Genomic DNA, 24,409 nt, shown 5'->3' with positions numbered 1-24,409 from the left:
AAAACAAAAAGTTAAATTGAACATAATGAAATGAAAATTTGCGAGTTAAAGTACTTTTTGAATGAAAAATAAAAAAAACCCCATACATTTTTATTAAATAATAATGATATTATTTACTCAAATAATGTTTTTAATGTAACAAAACTTTTTTTTTTAACATCGTATAGCGCGTAGGCGGCGCCGCAGTATCTGATCAAATTTTGCAAAGACCTTGAAACAGATCCTAATCGGCTTTACTAGTAAATAGAATTAACAAAATTGGTTTGAAATGCGTTTTGTGAATAAATAGTTTAACAGCATTGACAATATTGAGACGAGTATGATGAGAATAGGTGAAAAAAAGAAACACCGACCGATATCAATGGACGATAAAATGTGGAACGACACTTTGTGGTAAGACGGACGTTAGAGAATATGTTAGACAGGGCAATTTTGGAGTCGTCAGATCACAAGGACTTAAAAAATATTTTTAAAAAATCGAAATGTATGTTGAATGTTGAATGTGCACTCATGGTACATGTTCAAAGAAAATATCCCTTCCAAGATATTTTCGGAAATGAAACGTAAATGTTAATTAAACGTTAATGATGTGGAGGTCTTAGCAACAATGTAAACACTCGAACTTTATGACGTCGCACATTGCGCCGCCTGACAAAACATGTTGTTACTAGTTATTCATTATCTTAAGAATTAAATAAAGTACAGATTTGGATCTTTCAGTATTGTTTGCCGATGGGTCATTGACAAAAACTTGAGAAGTCTTATGAAATTGAACAGATTTTAAGTTATTTATCAAACAGATATGTCTATTGTTCTCTGGTATGTTCATTGTCTTTGTAATGTATTAAAAATAGCTGACATTTCTCTGATTTAAAAAGTCAAACAGGTTTTTGTTTTGCTTGTTCGGGTTGCTTAACATACACAAATGTTTCACATTTTTTCCAAATCAAACTCATTGTGTTCCCTGTCATACTCAAGTTTCTTTAAATTAAGACAAATCAATGTGCCAATATATTTAACAACAATATCCATTGCAAAAGCAATGAAATCTGAAAATCTCTGTTCAATGAACCTTTCATAGAGATGGCATTTAAAAAAGTAAATACTTGTTTTTAATGTGAAAAGGAGGCCTAACTTGGCTGTTTACAGGTATACCCGCCCTATGTATCTTACTGCACTCTTTAAAAACGACAATACCTCTTCAATCCAGAGGCTCACTCTCTCCTATACCATCTTTACAATAAATCATTGTATATAAACAGCTAGATTTAGAGACAACAGAAGTTTCTGTATAATGCAGGCAATATTATTTATTTTATATATGGCATGGATGAAACTAAAACCCATTAACTGTTTAGAGCTATTTATTTATATAAGGCTCTTTCGAGAATATTTGGGAGAGAGATTGAAAAACAAGGTCTTATCTTGTATATATCTATTGGAAACTCTTGTCTGTGACTATTCTCTACTTGTTAAGCTTTGGTCACTTTGGTAGCGGCTACGTGTTCGACGGAGATAGAGGTGTTGGCATCCTCTTGTCGTTATCTACAGCTCGGCAGAGAATTAAGAAAGCTGAACACATAGTGGGTTTCTGATGAGAGAAGTTTTGGCATCTTCTCTAGGGTATTAGGCTTTTGGGGGTGTTGGTATCATCGGTTGAGCATCTTGGCTACGAGAGGTGTTGGTATCCTCTATAGGGTAGACGAGGTGTTTGAACGTCTTTTGTTTAGACACAATGTAGCGCAGATACCTTTGTTACTAAGAGGTACCCCGACGAAGAGTCCCAGGCAGCACAAAAACCTAGTGCTTGGACACTTGATTTGGGTCGCTTGGTTAGAGAGACAAGGGGCCCGTTTCACTTAAAGGCGTACGCCTGTCATATTCTACGCCCGGCTTAAGTCCGGACTTACGTCTAACATTTGGACGAAAGTCCGTTTCACTAAAGGTCGTAACTTTGCGCTCGCATTAAGTAAAGACACAAATCTACGGCAGGTGTAACTATAGACGTAAGCATTCAATAATGGAGATTTTCTGGCTGATTCGCAGAAAAAGAAGGAAAAAACCTCGGATAGAACGCGTTTTTCGGGACCGAACCAACCCTCTCGAGTATCTAGATGATAAAGATCTCGTAAGTAGGTATAAGTTCCCGGGAAGAGTCATTCGAAAACTGATAAATGATGTTGACCCTATTGTGAGGCGACCTACACACAAAAGTCATGCCTTTCCCACCCACATTCAGGCACACGTATATGTGAATACTTCTGTAGCATTGTATGCTTCTTAAATATCCACACATATATAAACAGATATTGATGCATGGAATCACATGATATGACAAACATAATGACGTTTACAATGTACCTCTTATAATTAAACTACATTTGCATACTTATTTCTACACACACACACACACACACACACACACACACACACAGATAGATATATATATATATATATATATATATATATATATATATATATATATATATATATATATATATATATAATTTAATATTGGTTGTAATAAGCAATTTCATTGGCTAATATGGATGGAGGGACATGCTTTATTTTGTATAACATAACTTGGTATATCGAATCGCCTCCTTGACAACCTGCAGCCTGGACTCCTTTTTTCACATATAAAGCATACATGTATGTATACAAAAGTGCAAAATTATTATGCATATAAAAACCATTGTGTAAAAAAACTATTTAAAAAATTGTGTTTTGAATTATAAATAAAATTTAAATGAAATGTTTTTGTTATTAATTAACACTTTAAAGGGGCATGGTCACGATTTTGATCAAAAATGTTTTTCCCGATTTTAATGTTTACAATGCTTCAGTGGGACTTTTTAATACCAATTCCCGGTAAAAACCATTGTTTTACTATAGAGTCATGGCACGCATGATCTCAGATTTTCAAAAAACTTTCTCAGGTGATTGATACTCATAAGGTATGACATTATCTACCATCAAAATGATGCCCATGACCTTGGTTGCCATGGTAACCAATTTCATTCATTTAGGGCCCAAATACACAGTTTTTGAGTTGGAAAATAAGGTAAACTCAAAGTCACAGAATGGGCTTATTTATAAATTTTCTAGATATTTCACACATAACATACATAGTACAAATATAGATGTACATGATGCAAGAGAAAAAAAATCTTGATGTCCTTGTTTATTTTAAAGCTGGTGGCTCAAAGATGGCCAAAATTTCTAAATTTTGATATTTCAATTTTCACCCTGTATTTTTGAAAGTCTCTCAAAAATTGCAGGCAAAGAAAAAATAAATCAATTGCAAATTTTAAAACATCATATGTATATAAAATATTATTTATAAAAACTAGAGCGGGTATCTTTTTCGTTTCTGTTTATTTTACTTCCAAAATTTCTTAATTTGACACCTTCCCAACCCCCTAAAAAATTTTATGAAATATTTTTTAAACAATAAGTTGATCATAAAACTCCTTGAAAATACTTTTTCTGCTTAAATAAATGAAAAACTTATGAAATATTTTAAAATATTTAAAATTCAATGTATCAGGATAATTTAATTTGGCTTTATAAAAATTGTTTCTTTATATTTTTTTTGCAAAGGGCAGATAACTCCAAGCAAGAAAGTCTATTAATTGAGTCTTAACAAATAATAATAGCATGAAATTCTGTTTTTAGATATTTTCCATCAATGAATTAGGTTAACTGCTTGAATAGATAACAATATTTATGATTTTAACCACTTTAAGAAGGCTTAAATTGATTTTTTTTATGATAAAGGGCAGATAACTCTAAATATCAGCACAAGGGGAAAATGATATATCTTTTCAATGCAACTCCAGAAATAAAAATCAACACTTACTTAAAAACTTATAAATAATTCTTCAAATTAATATTCAAAATATATTCCAAGTCATGAAAAAAAAAATAAAAATACACAACAAAGTGACAATAAATTAATGTTGAATTGCTCAATATTTTAGCGAGTTCAGTTTGTTTATTATTTGTTCATCTAGCATTGTATGTCTGACTGTCTTGTTGGTCTGGGTATTCACTGGACTGTTCTCATCATTTTCCTCAACACTCTGCAATGTTGAAAAAGTAAAATATTACATGTATGGATCATTTAATAAAATCATTTACAGGAACATGTACATGTATGTATTTCGCATAAAATACCCAACAGACATGTTCAAATGTGACTGAATTTTTATTTTTTTTCAAATAAGAAGCAAAATCCTGATAAGTTTATGTTTACATGTACAAAATTTCAAAAGTGAAAAAGAGGAAATGGCTTTTAATTATTATCTCATTTTTTAAAGTTATATTGATTAATGTTATTTTCACTTGGAATTTAGTCTATAGCTGTATGCACTAATTAATAGCCGCAACTGAATTAGATATAGCATAACAGGGCTCACCATTAACTAAAATATTAACCTGTTCTTCGGGCAAGTTGCTTACTTGTGTAAATGCTATTATAAATTGTAATTTGTCATTGAAAAGTATGGAAAAATTATGAATGGCATATGAAATAAATGATAGAAATTGATAAGAGTATGGTTGGTCTCCACATTATTTACTGTCACAAAATATTTCATTAAAAATTATCCTTAATATTTTTGGTGTTATCAAATACAGTGTATCTCAGTACTGGGTGAGTATTAATATTTAAAATAAATTATTAAGGTTTAAAACATATCTTACTATTGTATATAATATTACTCAAGAGAAGAACATTCTACTCAATCTGCTGGTGTGTTCTAGTGATATGACACTGACAAGTATATTTAGTACATTTTTTTCAGCAACTAAGCTACTATATATAGTTTGGATATAGGTTTTCAACCTTCACTGAAATTTCATGTTTCTTTTTTCTTATACTAAAAGCTTGATCTGTTCCATTAAAGTGAAAAAAAAATATTTAATTTTTCATGACATTTTATGAGGTCTATCATCATATCATAATTGTTCGAGAAAAATGAATTGTAAACCAGACAAGTGTTTGTGTAGATTGACTTATGTCAAAATAAAAAGATCAGCTGGACACAGCAACTGGACAAGTGAAACTGTTGGTCCCTGAATGATAGATAATATACTATCAGCTGATTTGAATATCTACATGTGACATCACTTTTTGATTAATTTTGTTTAATATCATCAACTCACATTTTCTGTTTTATGTCTCCCTTTTGACAGACTCTGTTGTGATGATAAGAGCCAAATTCATTTGTTTCTGCAGCATACACATAATCCTACAATTGTATTTTAATATATTCACAGCAAATTTATAACAAAATGAATCATTTTAAACAAATTCCCAAATTACCTTTACCTTTACATTTACTTTAATGCTGTTAACTTTACATGTATATTTATAATATAAATTAAGTAGTCTGTTCCAAATTGTATTTCCATTACTGTGTGTTTAATTAAAGCTTACATGAATTCATAAAAGCATTCTGTCGCCATATTAGTTTCGATCGCTCCTCTACTGCCACTGGGGTATATATACCGGTTGACAAAGTTACGGTCGGTTGCTTTCCGATCGAGGCATTCACGTTGCACGGACTTCTAAATGCATGAACTACACATTGTGCATGTAGTAAAATGTAGTAATAAAGAATAAAGAAAACAACAATCAATGAAATACAAGGTATATTTATTCTTTGATGTCCAAGGTATCTGTATTATTTTGCACAGATAGTGCTGCCTTACTTCGCATGCACATCGAACACGTGTGTCGTTCATACAGAGTGCATAACGTCTGCATCTTCTTGAAAAACCCGGCGACACTACATCCAACACAGTAGATAAATGATAGTAAATCCAAGAAAGTAACAACGTTTCTATCCGTTCCTACAAAAACTCCCCGTTTATAAAATCCATGCGATAATTGACATTGCTCTATCTGCCACAGTGTGTGGTTTGCGCATGTGCGATGTTATAACATACACAGGAAAACGGTCTACAATTATCGAGGAACTTCTGAAGTATCTGCGCCTGGATTTCAGTCTGTCTTGTTACGTCGTTTATTTGATATATCTTGCCAGTGAAGTGGTTGTCATATTATTTTTGTTCAAAACGCGTTTTTACAAGTCTTTTCGTCCAAGGTAACGTGTTCGGGTGTGTGAAATTCCTGAATGGGGTGAAGCATGACGAGGGCTCTCGGCCTTATATAGGGTGTGTGTAGCGATGAGCAGAACAAAAGAAATCGACAACTAATATGGCGGTAGTCGGAGATAAAAGGGAAGTAATGCGTATTCATGTCAGCTTTAAGATGGCTCAACAAAAAACCCCAAAAACAACTTAGGTATGAAATATAACATGATGCGAAAGAAGAATATAAATCAAAAAGTGAAAAACATTTTTTTTTTTTTTTTTGGGGGGGGGGGGGGGGTATTTGTATTTTCTTTTAATTTAAGTATCAGTATACAGACAACCTGAAATCAATTAAAAAAAATAATAACAACTGAAATTTGATATTGTGAATAACATGAAGAACCTGGGTGATACTGTTAATAATTGAAGAGGGTGTTTGGGGGAGGGGTATTTTTGTTTGTCAGAGGAATTTGATGCCTGATTTTTAAAATTTACTCTGTACAATAACATTTAGACCTAAAGTGTATTCATTGAGAAAATCAACAAGCGATGGAAGCTTGAACAGACTAAAAGATTGGTTAAAAGTTATTTGATTTGAATGTGAATATACATACCTTGACCAATTGGAATAAGGACTGCCATGAACTGCATCTCCATAGACTGCCTTTTTATGATCCTATTTCTTCGCTTGTTCATGAGGTTTTTAAACATATACATGTATATTCCAGAGATTTGGGGTTAATTTAATCAAACAACATCATTGGCACCAGATCTGACTTTCACATATAAAATGCATGGCAATGATTGATTTTTGTAATTGCTGTGGGTACCTCAGAACTATGCTCGTCATGGGTTGACACTCTAGAAGAGTACTTTCCACACCATCAGTCCGGGGTGGGGGTGTTTAATTGTTTTGCATTCCTATATAAGTGTTGCAGGTTGGTAGCTCATTAGCTTCCTTGGTTGAGTGCTGGATTCGTATGTAAGATTACCGAAACTTATGTAGAGGAAAACGCTGTCCTTTTCACTTGATCATTTCGTACAAGACAGTCACGTGTTTACAAAAGGTTTGAATACAGCACAGATCGGTAATTAAGCTAAATCCCAATAGAGCATGGTTCATTTCATATTCACCAATTCATTAGAGACTATCTCTAAATACATAAAACTTAAATCACATGCTTTCTCCACCCCATTTGATCTATGTTTTTCAAGCGTCTGCTTTTGCCATGTTGTTGTGCAATCGCAGCTTCTCGGGCCTTTCCGGCAAGCTCGGAAAAACACCTCGAATGTATTAACATCACCGGATGTTAGAATTTAATACAAAATGAAGTCGCTTCCCATTAAAATAAATATCGGCTAGACAGTCTTGTATGTCGCTTCTGTGTTATATTTTAGTGTATATCGTTTACTTTAATGAAGTATAGCTCACATCTCAACAGATCGTAAAATGTGTTATATTTATTTCAAGTTTTACAAAAAGAGCGCCAGTATTTGTTATGTTTATAAGTCGGGCTCGACATTCTATTATTCCCCTTTTGTGTATTGCTTATGTTCACCGCCGTTTTCTGAATAAACGTGTTGTGCTAATACTCCGGAGTTCGGTGTGTACTGATTGGCGTGGTGGCAGCGGATTCGTCCTACGTCTCAGAGAGGAAAATAAAATCCTGCACCCGAGGAACTAAGAGGTGTTCTTATATAACTCTGTGAAGAATTCAACGCACAACGGCGAGGTAAATCATGACCACTGTTCGCGCGCCAAAACAATGGCCTCTCGGAAAAGACGAGACTATAAATACATTTCAAAATTGGAAGCAGAACATTTTATATACACTTTCCCTCGATCCAAACTTCGCCCCTTTCTTGGTAGGCAACTTCCAATGGCAAAAGAAATCAAAGAACGCTCCGTACCGCGGTTTTACCGACGATGGAGAAGATGTGGCCGAACGAAAGCGAAAAACAAAAGAACAAAAAGCAACTTTGTTAGAACTAATGTTAGGGCAGATAGCGAATTACTGCCCATTAATCTCTAGAAATTCCATAGTGGATAAATCGACCTCAATGGAAGAAGTCTGGCAAAAAATACGATTGCATTACGGTTTTCAGTCCACCGGTGCACATTTCATTGACTTCACCAACATCAAGTTAGAACCAGGAGAGAAGCCAGAAGACTTGTACCAAAGGTTAGTGTCATTCGTGGAAGACAGTCTACTGAAACATGGAGGTGGTATCTCCCATAACGGTGACCCTATTGATGAAGATGAAGAACTTACACCTACACTTGAAAATTTCATCGTACTAACATGGCTGAGGCTTCTCCACTCCGACCTGCCAAGACTCGTTAAACAACGATACGGCACGGAACTACGATCACGAACTCTCACTTCCATCAAGCCTGAAATTTCACAAGCCTTACATTCATTATTGGAAGAAATTCACACCATGAATGATGCAAAAGTGATGAGATCGCAACTCCAACCGTTCACCAATTCTCCCAGACACCGACAACCACGTCAGGTACAACTTACCTCTCGTCCGTCGCTACCTAAGAAGTGCCCTCTGTGTAAGGAAGCAGGAAGACCAGATAACCACTTCCTCAGTAAATGTAAATTCCTTCCAGAACGCGATAGAAACTACCTTGCTAAGGCCAGACAAATCATAGGCTCTGATTCAGATGATGAAGAGGACCCCTCGTATCAAGAAGATCTACAGTCGACGGTTTGCTGTTCTCAACAAAAACCGACTCAAGCCTTTAGGGTACAGATCAGACAGTCCCCCTACTTGGACACATTTCATAAACACCACCATGTACGCCTAACCATAGATTCAGGTGCTACGGGCAATATGATACGTTTGTCTACCGCCGTGTTACTCGATGCGAAAATCCAAAACACATCTCAGTCAGCTCACCAGGCTGACGGTTCCTCTCCATTGAACGTTGTTGGTGAAACTAGACTGTTCTTCACTAGAGATGATCACTCATTGTACTTTGAAGGCTTGGTTGTTGACAACCTTGACGTTGACATACTAGCTGGAATTCCATTCATGGAGTACAACGACATATCAGTACGCCCAGCCAAGCGACAACTCGTAATTGGTGGACAACATACTTACCCATATGGTTCAAACTCCGCATCAGCTTCACAACACTCGATCCGCCGTGCTATAACAGTGCGTGCTGCGTCTACCACCACCATATGGCCAGGAGAGTACATCGAAATTAACGTTCCAAGCGATTTGGCTTTGCCTGACCAATGCTACGCCATCGAACCTCATCATCCTTCGCCAAATCTTAAAACTAGTGACAGTACTAAAATGTGGCCGTGTCCTGACATACTACACAGTGTTTCAAACAAAGTGAGGATTCCCAATCTCACTCCAGAACCACTTACAGTCAAGCGCCATGAACACCTTTGTCAGATCCGACCAGCTGTGATATCAGACAACATCACATCTGAAGTTGCCGAATCGTGCATTGGCTCCAAGAATAGTGAACAACAATTGCGCCCAAAGAAAACCCTGACAGCGAAGAACAGTGTACCTTACTCTTCTACAGTACAGTTGGACCCGCATAATGTTCTTACCAAAAATGACAGACAGGCGTTCCTTGACACTCTATCAGAATTTGACAATGTTTTTAGCCCGTCATTACCCGGTTACAACGGTTAAGCTGGACCGTTCCAAGCAACAGTTAACATGGGACCTGTATTACCTCCACAGCGCAAAGGAAGGCTTCCCCAATACTCGCGCAACCAACTCTCCGAACTCCAAGAACAATTCAATCTACTAGAGGAACAGGGCGTCTTTATACGTCCAGAGGAGATTGGAGTAACTGTAGAATATCTGAACCCATCATTCCTAGTCAAGAAACCAAATGGTGGATTTCGCTTGGTAACGGCCTTCGCAGATGTGGGTAGATACACAAAGCCACAACCATCCTTGATGCCCAATGTAGACGGTATTTTGCGACACATAGCCCAGTGGAAATACATTGCGGTATCAGATCTAACAAAATCCTTCTACCAAATCCCATTGTCCAAATCATCTATGAAGTACTGTGGTGTTGTGACACCGTTTCGAGGAGTGCGCGTGTATACCAGATCGGCCATGGGCATGCCTGGATCAGAGACCGCGCTCGAAGAATTAATGTGCCGCGTACTCGGAGACTTACTAGAGGAAGGCGTTGTTGTGAAACTAGCTGACGACTTGTACTGCGGCGGCAACTCACCTGAGGACCTCCTAAATAATTGGACAAGAGTCCTTGCCGCCCTTCAAAAATGCAATCTGAAACTGTGACCAACCAAAACCATCATAGCTCCAAAAACAACCAACATTCTCGGATGGGTATGGGAAATGGGCAAACTCAAAGCAAGCCCTCACAGGATAGCAACATTATCTAGTTGCTGCCCTCCTGAGAAAGTCTCTGGACTGAAGTCATTCATAGGTGCTGTGAAGGTTCTTAGTCGAGTCGTCCCTGGCTGTGCTTCTCTCATTGCCCCATTAGATGATGCGATCGCTGGACAGGATTCAACAAATAATGTCAGATGGACCGACGAACTACTAGCAAACTTCAAAACCGTACAAGACGCTGTTTCCTCCCATGAAACAATTCACCTACCACGCCCAAACGACATACTGTGGATTGTTACTGATGGTGCAGTTAAAAACCATGGAGTAGGTGCTACATTATATGCTACTAGAGATAACAAGCTACTTCTCTGTGGATTCTTCAGTGCGAAGCTCAGAGGAAGACAAGCCTCATGGATCCCCTGTGAAATAGAGGCACTTTCCATAGCCATTGCCGTAAAACACTTCAGTCCTTACATCATACAGTCCAGCAACAGAGTGTGCATTCTAACAGACAGCAAACCATGTGTCATGGCATTTGAAAAACTGTGTCGAGGTGAATTCTCTGTCAGTCCTCGAGTTTCCACATTTCTCTCCGTGATCAGTCGGTATCAACTATCTATACGCCACGTGAAAGGTGCCGCAATCTTACCATCTGATTTTGCAAGTCGTAATGCTCCGGACTGTGTCGAAGCAAACTGCCAACTATGCGCATTCATTCGGGAATCCGAAGATAGTGTGGTGCGCCAAACTTCCATCGATGAAGTCCTTAATGGTACCTCCAAGCTCCCTTTTACTGGACGATCCACTTGGCTAGCTATTCAAACTGAATGCCCAGACTTGCGTCGTGTTTGTGCTCACTTAAAGCAGGGTACCAGACCATCGAAGAAAGTAAACAACATTCGCGACGTCAAACGATACCTACAGGTAGCCACTATTGCACATGATGGCCTCCTTGTTGTAAAAAGAGACTCGCCATTTTCTCCTACACGTGACTGTATTATTGTCCCAAGAAACGTCCTACATGGCATACTAACTTCATTACACGTTCAGCTGAACCACCCATCGTGTCACCAGCTCCGCACAGTGGTAAACAGATATGTCTTTGCCTTAGACATGGATAAAGCTGTTGAAATAGTCTCCGAAAACTGCTTCCATTGTGCTGCTTTACGTAAAGCGACACACACAGCAACAGAACAGACAACATCAGAGCCCCAAGTCGCCATAGGCGTCTCATTTGCTGCAGATGTAATGCGACGAGAAAGGCAATTCATCTTAGTCCTGCGTGAATGCGTTACTTCATATACATCTGCCATCATTATCGACAACGAAAGAAAAGATTCTCTCCGAGATGGCCTCCTTCGTCTGTGCATTGAACTCCGCCCCCTAGATGGCCCAAATGCTGTCGTTCGTACAGACCCCGCACCAGGATTCCAGTCTCTTGTTGATGACCCTCTGCTCAGGAAGCATCGCATAATGATTGAAATTGGTCGCATCAAAAATAAAAACAAGAATCCTGTCGCAGAAAGAGCCATCCAAGAACTACAAGAAGAAATCCTTCGCCAGGATCCTATGCCAGGCTTCATAACGCCATTGCTATTGACTCTTTCCGTTGCCACGCTCAACTCTCGCATACGAAACTGTGGTCTCTCTGCACGAGAAATGTTGACCCAGAGGGATCAGTTCAGCAATATGCAGCTACCAATAAAGGACAGACAACTCATCGAACAACAGCATTCAAACCGCATTGAAAACCATGCACACAGTGAAGCCAGTAAAGCTCCTTTATCTGGGTTCAGACCAGAACCAGAAATCCATGTCGGGGATCTGGTGTACTTATACAGTGATCGCAACAAAACACAAGGACGCGATAGATACCTCGTGGTTTCTTGTGACCAATCATGGTGTAACGTGCGCAAGTTTAAGGGTAATCAGCTGAGAAAAGCATCTTATCGTGTAAGAAAGAATGAATGTTACAAGGTTCCTTGTGCCATCTCTTCAAGCCTCTATTCCGAACATCTTGCTAACATTGCGTCATACTCCTCAGAGGAAGAGGATGAAAATCTTCCACGGACTCCTGAAGAGCCCCAACCTCCCAGCCTTCCAGATATACCTGATGAGATACGCTTACCCCCAGAGGAGGATATCTACCCAGAAGTAAGGGACGACGGAGTCACTCCTGATCTTCATTCTGACAACCACACTCCTGATGTACTTGATCAGCACACTCTCTCACAAACTCTCCCACATGTCGCTACCAAAGCAGTACCATCTCGTCCAGTCAGACAGAAAACCTTACCCTCATATTTACAGGACTATGAACTTTACTAGTTTTTTTTGTATCAGTTTTTTTGTAAGGGGCAGAATAATCCCCTATGGTTTGAAGGTAGTCTACCTTATGATAACCATTTATCTCTATGTCAAAAAAAAAAAAAAAAAAAAAAAAGAGACCACGCCAGTATTTGTTATGTTTATAAGTCGGGCTCGACATTCTATTATTCCCCTTTTGTGTATTGCTTATGTTCACCGCCGTTTTCTGAATAAACGTGTTGTGCTAATACTCCGGAGTTCGGTGTGTACTGATTGGCGGAGGGGTTGTCATTGACGCCTAGTTAATACATTCGAGGTGTTTTTCCGAGCCTGCCGTAAAGGCCCGAGAAGTTCCGATTGGTTGTTGTGACGTCTTTTTTGTACTTCAATACAGAAGAGTCAACAAAGGGAAGTAACTTTAAGTTGGATTTTGTGGAAAAGCGGTAACTTCAAATAGTTGTAAATTAAAGCCCAGTGAATACACCCAAGCCAATTTTGATTGTATCTATTAGACCAAGGTCTTATCTTATTACAAAAATGTTTATTCCCGCTTTCAATTGCCTGCTTAAAATTAAATTGTTATTATTTAATGTGCCTGTTTTTCACTATTTTATAAGCTAAATCTATGAAACAAAAACCGATGGTATTGTTATCTGTACATTTCACTTAAATCAATTTATGTGTACAAGTGCATCGATTACTTGATTATAAAATTAAACAAATGTCATGATCAAACCTTCATGCATTTAGGGAGCATACGAGTTATTGATATAATGGTACTCTATATGTCATTTTGGCCAGAAGCAAAATGTTTCAATGTCGTCGCTATGGAAACTGAGTATGAACTGTCAAAAATATACCCACTGAGAGTCTTCATATGGAACACTCTTTCAAGTCAGAGAGATAAAATTCAATTCTATGATAGTGCGTGGCCACGTATTTTTGGTGTTCACAGAGAATTGGTGTTAATAGGCAACCAAAATTTAAGTGTCATTCGTTGAGTTAAAAGCGAGTTACAGAGGGTACAATTCTTTGCAATGTAAACAAAGCGTTTGTTTACAATTTGAACGTTAAAGTGAAAACTTCAGTTTTAGACCGTAAATGAATGTGGTAAACGTTAAGATCTGTTTATTCATGCTTTAATTGAATAAGAAAATGAGAAAATCAGTTTGAAAAAGAACTTTTACCGGTAATTTGAACTAATGTAAACAAAAGCAGGGCACGAGCCTTGTTTACCTGACAAAGAATTATGAGTCCTGTTTCTTCTTTATAACTTCACTACCGACTCTCCAATTTCATTTGGTTGTTGGAAATGCATTCCAAAACATTGTACATAGTACATAATTCATTGAAAAATAGAATTTGACCAAAATCATGACCATGCCCCTTTAAAACAATTATAAATTATACATAACATGGAACTATTACATATAAAAACAATAAAAAAAACATGGCAGACTTTAATCTTAATTATGACTTTGATCAACATTTGGAAAAATCTGAGGTAGAAGAAATTGATTGGGATACTCTAGAAGAAATATTCATATCTGACACAGATTTAGCCTGTCTGGAGGCTTGTAATTAGATCAGTGCATCAACATCACCAAAAAATGCAGCAGAGGAGCTAGAAAATGCATTCAAAATTGAAGAAAATTGTGCACCAAAATTGACTGTTATGGTTTATCGTAGCTGACATCTTTTGATATAAACAACTATGCCCTTTTCACATATAAGAACAACACACGTTAAGTGCCTTTCTTGGACACATCTTTCCATAGTTGCAATGTGAGATGGTATATACTAGCGGAAAAAAGAAAATGTGCATTATAAAATTTAGTATAATTTTTCTATATCTACTGTTTGTATATATAAAATTTAAACAATCGATAATAGTAATGTTTTTGACAATATCGGATGGTAACCGTTTGGGTGCACGGACCTTTTCATGGTTAGTGAGCATGAGTTTATTGAAGAATTTGTACGCACGAGTTTTACGGGCCAATACTGTTTGGAATAAGATCTGTAGAGGATTTGTTGAATTTTTTTTGTTAAGGAAATCACTTAAGTTTCAACAAAATGTACCCGATGTCATGCCACAACTCAACAAAAACAAATGTAATCGTGCTGTTTGGATGCTGCAAGCTGGAGTGGCACAAAATACTGTAGCAAGACACTTTGGAGTTCATCGGAACACCATCCGGTCATTATGGAGACGTTTTCAACAATCTGGCAACACTCAGGATCTACCGCGCTCTGGGCGACCTCGTGTGACGATTTAAAGCTTTGAAGGGGATGGGGAGTGAACAAGATAATGATAGCATTTGTATACATTAGTGATATGAAATTAATTTTCAAAACGCCATTCCACAGTGTTTATATTCATGTATTTTACTACATGTAAAATACGAAAAACTAAATAGCTTATTTTGTGGTAAATCGCAATTGTACGGAATGGATAGCAAATATTGAAAATAAATATTTATTATCATACATTTACATCTCTCAGACCTTTAAGGAAGTATGGGACTCACACCAAAGTAATTAATTTTTTTTTATAAAACTTGGTTTGACGGTAAGCACTGTATTTCCTCTGACAGAATATAAAAAAAAATTGATAGGTTAATATGTTTGTTTCCATGGTAACGGTACCCAAACCTACCATTCTTGGAAATACTCCAGCTCATTAAATACACCACTTGCAACAGCAATGCTATAGAATTTGCAATTATTTGATTTCAATGTTCTTATATGCTATTCATAAATCATAAACAGAATTATTTTTTACAAAAATATTTTGTCAACGACTCCTCAGTATTTGAGAAAATGCAACCGAATTTTCTCTGCAAATGTGTTGCTTTTTGTGTTGAACTTCAATGCAAAATGGTCAAAAAATATATTTTGATATAATTAAAAGTTTTATTTTTGAACTGAAATAAAATGTTCAAACGTTATGTTTTCACTAGAAAAGGAGAAACTCATATGTCAATGACTTAAAAAAAAGATATTGCAGTCTCAATTTCCTCTGTTCTAATAGTGATATCTTTATAACAGTGCAAGTACTTTTTAAAATTCACCGAAAAAAGTAGAAATATTCATTTAAATCCCAAATCTCCTCCGTTTAACTTGAAATTCCTCTGTTAAAGTACACATTTTAAATTATTTGCACCTTATAACAAGATACCAGGTAGGAACAAAATAATTCTAGAAGGTATAATGGAATTAATAGTTGAGTTATGATTTGCTCTCTTCTGCCAACCAGCATAATTGTATATATAGCTCTTCTTTCCTAGGAGATCAATACAGTCTAAAAATTGCCACGACCAATCTGAGGTTGAGTTTTACATACAAACTTGGCACCTATTTAACACCTATTTGAAATTTATTTTGCTGTCAATATGTGTATACCATAAAAAATATCATCACCTAAAGTGTCAATCAGTCTTTCAATTTTAAAATACATGTACATCTCCTGACGCTATCATTCATGCATATCTGATAGTTTAACACCCAACGCCACACATACTAGCTGTCAGTTAACAATTGTTCTCTAAACTGAATCATTTTAAACCTCACTCAGACATAGCATCAGAAATTATTGAATCAGATACAAAATCAAAGTAAGTCGTCATCATATGCAGTTTCCACTTGTAGCCAAAATATAAATTGAATGCCACATAATTCGACAAATGGCTATGCATAGAAACGGCAGGGGGTTTCGTATGTGTGGTATAACATCATTTGGGAATAAACTCATGCGTTAAAAATCGACTACTGGTAACATCTGATTATCCGAAACATGTAACGACATGATACAAATTCTGATATATTTTAGAATTAACTATTAATAATGAGATACATTAAGAATACTGGGTTCTGATATGTGTATTGAACCATATTGTCAAACACTTGTATACATGATTATAATTTTTTTAAATTATGAAATTACACCTTGGTGCCTGGGGCTTTACTCACGAGTATATACGGTGCCTACTTATATAGGTATAGGTATCTTACATATTTATGAACAGAGACTAATACATGCAAGCTCCAGTGCATTACCCCGGCATTGTGTAATTAGGAAAAGTTCGATGATGCCCATACCAATTTTACTTTTACTCTAATCTCAGAAAAATTCACCGAGACTGAAATATTGAAGAGGCGTCTGTCAAATATTTCCAATCTCGACGGAGATTACATAATACTTTTACTCTATCAATGAATGTAGGTCAAACCTGGATAGATCGCTTTTGCTCCGGTCGAGTCATCTTGCTTCATCTGTGATGAGAATTATTCAGCTGTAATATCAAATATGTGATTGGTCTACCCAAAAGAGCGTCCACTTTCGAACTAGACCATTCTTTTTCTTAGCTTTAGCAACCTTTATATCTTTTCGGATCAAATCCACGTTTCCTCCGAATTGCCAAAACCGAACCGATATTTATGTCGTAAAAACAGAGTTATGGGTTAAATTAACTTTTATCAACATTTATCTTCACGTTTTATTTTAAAAAGACACTTTAAAATATCCTTTCTTCAATTAATATTATTGTTTAATACCTTAGAATTGAAGCAACAGATTTAACGACCGCGACTTCGTTTACTTCATTCAGAGTTGCGCGGTAGATTCAAAATCGTGAGTCCCATACTTCCTTAAATACGCAGAAGTATACATTATATTTTGGCTGATTATGAAATCGATTAAATGCAAAATAAAAACCCAAATTCGATGTAATGTGAACTTGTAGAATATTGATACGCTTATCATTTTGCTGTATACATGCAATTTCATTTTTGTGACATAATCAAACTTCTTATCGCATTTACGAAATGAAATTACGCAATATTAACTTTTGGTTTTAAAGCAATTATTCTGGTGGAATCATTTTTGTTTTTGTGGTTTCAGCAGTTATTTACACTGAGATCTAATTCCCTGCTACTTATCTTAAAAAAAAACTGCATCGTGAGTATTGATAATTATATAAAAATAAATGAACCCAGTTAACATGCGACAACGACAATTCTCTCAGTCTTCTTGATGTTGGTGAATTCTATGATATTCACTGTAACAAGCATTGTTGCATAGATGAACATTACATAACAAGTGTCTTTCCTTTTTGGGGGGTTGATACAAAGCACCGCTTGCAGTAGGACCTGCTTCTACTTAACCTGACAAATATATGGTTTGTCACACTCTGAAGTTTGTGAGTTGGATTTGGTTTCTTTCTACCAGAACATTTTCCAATCAGCTCCTCTGATAATGCCAATCGTAAATCCAGTTGACTGCATCGTTTTTCCTTGACTGGCCACTCTCTTTGAAAATGATAACGGCTTTAATAATGGCTACATTGATGAGAAAATGCACCAGGTATTTCCACCACTTCCGGCTCTGTCTGCCAACTTTTTTTCATGAACAATATAATAGAGACTTTTATAATCAGTGTATATGTTATTGTGTTATTATCTCCCTTTAATTGTTTAATTTGTGAAATTGTATAGATGATGCTTTATGTTTGTCGGGTAATCATTGTCAATAGTAATGCTGATTGTCTTGATTTTAAGAGAATTATTGTTTTGCTCGGCTCTGAATGAGAGCTAAGGTTTCCTGAATGAAGTCATGAATAAGGCATGGTCAGTAAGACTGCGACTTTTAATTTAAGACTTCTTGGTCTGAATAAGGCTTCAACTATAACGATTTTATGTTATGTAATGTTGAATCATGCGTACGGCACATGGCGACTGTGTTTGTATTGTCACCTAGCGCCCATCGGAGATTATCACGTGACCAACAGAGGGTATAAAAGCGAGCGCATCGCAGTCGCAGCGTTCTTTTCTCTAGACTAAAGTACGATTTAGTAGATGGGTTGCCTTGAGAGAGAGGCTTACCAAATTAATGATAATAGGAGTTTGGAGGCCGGCAGCTTGTTGGTTATTATAGTCTTTTCTCGCAGAGACCAGCCTAAGTTAGTCGTCAATGATACTCTAGGAGTTTTATTAGGAAAGGGGTAGGCGTTTAGTTAGAAGTTGTACAATGTCCGTCCTGCATAAGTCGTTTAATCCGTGACTGCCTCTGCTGAGGGTTTACCTTTTGGGTAGGTTATCCAGCTACAGCGTGCCACGGGTAATCATTACCTGGTGGTTCTAATTAAGTTTAAATCTCGGCCAATCATTTTAGAGAGGAAAATTATTATTGTTTGATATTTTTATATTAAAGCCCAAGACCCTAGCATTGACTAGGTACGGACCCCTCGACACGTTCATTTGATCCTGTGCTGACGCATTTAGCTATTTTGGTAGACTTCCAATAAATTCATGAATAACAAATTGTTTTCCTTCAAATAAAACGAACCCCGTTACAAATTGGTAGCAGTGGTGGGATTTGAAACTATCAACCTACAATGAAATGGCGTCAGTTGGTGAAAACGAAGAATACCAGAATTGGGAAAACGTACACAACGACATATAAGCAGGAAATATTTACGCGACTTTGGTATTGGAGATATGACAAGTGCAAAGTTATTAGAAAAGGAAAGTCTCCGAAGATGTCGTGGAATTCCAAAAATTATTATTTCAATGGCGACGGAACGAGGGATCGTTCGTTTACGGAAGATGTACGCGTTCGCAAAGGTCAGCGAACGAGTTGTGCACGATAGGAATTAGACATGCAGTAAGATATGCGTCCGGAGGTAAGTCGTACGCCAGCAGTGCCAGCAATTGGATTAAGACACTCGCATTAAATAAGGAATCATTCTATGAGTATTATGAGGTGATAATTTTGGTCGGGGCGTGATCAAACCCAATAAAGCCCGACCGAAATTATCACCTCATAATATTCAAAAAATGATTCCTTATTACTTATATTTATATATTTTTAGGCCATCGAACGATTAATTATTTAAATATAAATAAACAAACCCCGCTGGCGCCTCAATTTGGCGTCATTTGTATTATGAGTTATATAGTAAGAAATCGATACGTAGTGTTATCACAGGCAAAGACACTGGATAATGTAAATATGTGTAAGTAAATCTTCCAAACGACACCAATAAAAATGTACAAGATTTAGAGAAGAAATCAATAAGATGTTGCAAGACGATCTAGTGGCGACACTAGACACTAGTATTAAGCCGTTGTTAACTGCAATATTTATAAATTAAGGCGTATTCTAGCAGGTAACACATACATGTCTTTACATGTAGCGATTTATTAAATAAACCAAAACTGCATGATAATTGGTATTTTCTCCATCAATAAAAATCCCTATGATATGTGTACTTATGACATGTTTTGTTTTCTGTATATACATTGATTTGATGATATTGGTGCAAGCGATTTTCCTATTTTGTATTGTGTGTTCTTATTTTTTTTTTAACTGTGAAGTTTTGAGAGTCAGACGTTGAATGCATTTGTATGACATTGTTTTGTTATCGTTATCCCCAGAGCTTCAGAATGTTGAAAACTAGGGCATACTAATATACGTTATAGTAGCGGGAAATAAATATTCAAATTTTCAATATATCATACAAAATTAATTTCATTTCTTTTTATATCGGTTTTGATGATCCAAGTATTTAATTTGTAAAGAAATAATTCTATAAATTTATATTTTCAACTGTCTTTGTCTAACATTACGAAAAAATCTTGAAGAACATAGCCCAATAGTTTCATAAAAGACGAGCGACACAAAATCGGCGTGTCTTTTATATAGCATAACCGAACAACGTTATTAGCTGCGCTGAGTAGTAATACATAACGTGTGCTACATGAACAAATCAAAATGTTTTTATAAAGAGTAGAAATTAGAAAAAAATATAAATATAAGTGATAAGGAATCATTCTTTGAATATAAGAAAGAGATGATTTCGGTCTGAGCGTGGTCAAATATATCATAAAACCCTTCGGGCTTTATTTGATATAATGAAGAGCCGACTAAAATCATCCCATAGTATTCAAAGAATGATTCCTTATTCCGTGATTATTCTCAGTTGTTTTAAAATGATAAATTTTCTGAGAATTAAATGGTTCATGCTTTATAATTATAACAAAATACATTATTTATCGGTAAAATTTAAGATTGTCAAAATCTGAATACTATTTTGAGATAAATATTTGAAGAACTCTGGATATCTGTATCTGTATTTAAACTTGAAATTAAAGTGAGATTTTGGTAATCTGGTGATAATATGCATGTACCATGCTATTTGAATCATACAGATTCTTTCTTTAAAACATTTTTGCACTTTTTTTTTCATTCATGTTTGTTTTTGCAAAATAACGTAAAGCAACAACAACAACAAACAAACAAACAAACAAAAACCATAACATGGCAAGGTATTGACGTTGCGAAAAGTTGTGAGGTTCAAAGAAAGGTTTCCAAGAATATTATATATTGGAGCACACAAAAAATTGTGATTCATAGGTCTGTCCAAATTAAAATCTACACGCCCCGTTAATCGACTGGTCGAAACATTAATCGATATAAAAGTAAATCACGGACTGCACGATAAAATCATGATGATATCAGACTCAAATTCTCATTAAAAGGCGTTTTGGCTGTTTATGAGTTAACTGAGACAACGTCGGGAGGAGCTTATTCTATACCCCCGGCGTCGGCGTTGGCGTCCGGACCTGGTAAAGTTTTTGTTGCAGATCCTGCATCTAAGTTATAACTTACAAGTCCTGTCTTCACCAAACTTTCATGGACGATGCATCTGGACATACTTATTGAATGTCGTGGGAGCTGAATCTGGGTCTTGAATTTCAGATGCTTGAGAAGGTTAAGATTTTTAGAGCAGGTTAACGTTTGTGGTGCAGGTGCCCTTTGATAGCAATATCTAAGTTAGTATAGTTGCATAGTTGATTAAACTATAATATAAATGAATTGCAGAGGTAGCTTCAGATGAAGAGCATGATTTCCATTATCAAGGATGCTAAAAATATATCTTATTTATTACTGGTCCTAACTCCACCAAACATGCATGGATGGTTTGTCTTATGATACTGATTCACATGACAGGCTTGAATGCTGAATCTGACCCATAGGTTTTGGATGCTGGAGCAGGTTAAGGTTTTAAGAGCTGGTAAAATTTTTCGGAGCAGGTGCTCTCTGATGATTTCATGTTAGTTATTACTGGTTCTAACTTCATCAACACTTGCATGGATGATGCGTCGCATAATACAGATGCATCTGACAGGCTTGAATGCTGAATCTGAGCCATAGGTATCGGATGCTGGATAAGATTTAGTTTTTCGGAAAAGATCACACGTTTTGTAGATAGTTGATTAAACTATAATACAACATTTTCGCAGAAGTACCTTCAGATGCAAAACCTGATCTCCATTATTAAGGATGCTTAAAAAATCTCCTACCTCACTCAAACCTGCTTGATATATGTATTTTTTGCTAAACGATAAACATGATTCCTATGATATAATATCGTATGGTATGATGCATAATTGATAAATATGATACAATACTATATCATATTTCTGATATTTTATGATATGATTTTTTATCATTATATTGTTATGCATATCATTGTGTATTTGAATACAAGATTGTATAATATGATACTTGACTTGCGAGGGGTGTTAAGGAAGCATATGGGCAATTTAGCGTCTTATTTTGACTGTTATATTCAAAATCGTGAAATTAAATTATTATTTTGAATAAGATCAAAAACTTAGTATTATCCTTTTAAATAGATGTAAGTGCAAAAATCGGGTAGTACATAACTGCCACATTGGTGCATTATCACGTGACAACTATAAATAGCTTATGCATATTCCCCAACATAAAATGAGATAGAACAACACTACCCAGCGGTTTCAAAAATTTAATAAACATACCAAGTAAAAGCAAAACTAATTTCTGGAAAAAAAATTGTTTTCAGTATTTTTTATTTGTTTTTGATCTACGTTTCTTTGCCTAGATATTTGAATATGTACATAATAACTAAAATTTGTGATTTCACGGAATTACATGTAACTCAGATTCCATATGCTTCCTTAACACCCCCGCGCTAGCTGTATTTTATATTATTTTATCACATGATACATATGATATTGCGATATGTATTATTGTATTATATGAACGATGTTTTATATTATCGAATCATACGAAATTGTATAATATGTGCTGAATGGGACCTGAGGAAATTCTAGTTACAGAGTTCGGAAGACATGCATCCCTTGGCTACGATGAACTGTATAAAAAAACTGTCCCCTGCCACCTTCAAAACTACATGGTATGTTCAGATTTCTCCTTCAAAGCTGCTTTGTCCGATTTTATATCAAATTTAATGCACGCTTTTAAACGGTGGTTATGCTTAGTATATGTATAGTAAAATAAATTGCAGTCGTTTTCCCAGTCAATTAGGCCAAATTTCAATGAAAAAAATGCGTACAAAATTTGCCAACAAAACAAACGACACAAAAGGGGAGCGCGTTATTTCGCCTCATGTTAAAGTTCACCCCTGACAACGAGACGGGTATGGTTGTAATACGACTTTGACATCGCTTTAGATACAGGTCGAAATGATCAGACAAATTACAAATAAACATGTGTAACTTTTGTTCGCTAATATTTCTGAAATTTGCTTTCTTTCCAATCGATGCATAGCATGCGGGTTGAATAACTCCAATTATTCGGGGGACGAAACCAAACGGTTTCCTTTTCTAAACATTACCGTGATGCATTTTGGTTTGTTTTTTCGTTTGACCAAAAAGAAATTGTTTCTATTTACTTTGAATATTTCTAACTTTGAAAGAAGACTGATTCTGCTGGTGTAAAAAGGAGAAAGTCCATAACTTTATAAGAGAAATGGTTTGTATGGAAAACAATTTTATATTGTAATAACAAAAAATCGGACCAAGCAGCTTTAAGTGTAATTTTGAGTGGATTTTGTACCATAAGTAATATATTTTGTGAAAATGGATGATTTTCTTGGCTATATATGTCATTACATGATTTATTAGCAAAAATATTCAAGGGGAATAACTTCCTCTTAAATGTGTAGAATGACAACCGCTAGAGTAAATTGGCTTAGAGAGTAGGTATTTCCTATCCTGATGACAATTAATAGGCTTAAGTTAATTACTGAGATAAGAATAAATACTTTAAAACATATTTTAGCAATAAAATCATTAAATTTCCAGCCATTTTACTGTCTAATTTTATGAAATACATTAAGCCACCTTACTTATATCACCCAATTGTTTTTAAAACAGCATATTTTTATTTCAAATTAACTTTACATGTAGACAAATGCAGTTATCAAAGTATACAATGTGTCAAAAAACTCAAGTTTTTGCTCCTTCCTATCCAAAAAGGATATTTTAGATGTATTTACAGAATTGAAAAAGCCACCCCCTCTTTCCAATAGACTCCATTACCATTACATGTAGGATATATAAATGTACATTTCACCTTGAAATAACATCTTTTATGATAATTACTCTTGAAATGAACGAGAAACAACATATTTTTACCCTTTTATTGTATATATGCATCAAAAATGTAGAAAAACATGTAAAATTTGAACAATATTGACTTCTTAAGCCGTGTATCCGACAAGCTAGTGGGGGCGTTTCAAAAAAGGTATCTCTGAATTGTTTTTCTACCATTAAATGTTAACCGTTTGAACTGTGGGGT

At 35.8% G+C, this 24,409-nt stretch overlaps 1 long non-coding RNA gene across 1 annotated transcript; it reads right to left on the bottom strand.

Moving 5' to 3' along the window:
* Window positions 1–3,092: 3,092 nt before the first annotated feature.
* LOC128171941 (uncharacterized) lies at window positions 3,093–6,828 on the bottom strand. The gene is made up of 3 exons (XR_008242168.1): window positions 6,717–6,828; window positions 5,170–5,255; window positions 3,093–4,085 (listed from the first exon to the last, which is right to left on the bottom strand). It is a non-coding gene; the product is annotated as an uncharacterized LOC128171941 (long non-coding RNA).
* Between the last annotated feature and the right edge of the window lie 17,581 nt (window positions 6,829–24,409).

Source organism: Crassostrea angulata, chromosome 2 (assembly GCF_025612915.1).
Source record: "Crassostrea angulata isolate pt1a10 chromosome 2, ASM2561291v2, whole genome shotgun sequence".
In the NCBI taxonomy this organism is placed as follows: Eukaryota; Metazoa; Mollusca; class Bivalvia; order Ostreida; family Ostreidae; genus Magallana; species Magallana angulata.
This window is presented reverse-complemented; position numbering and strand designations above follow the sequence as displayed.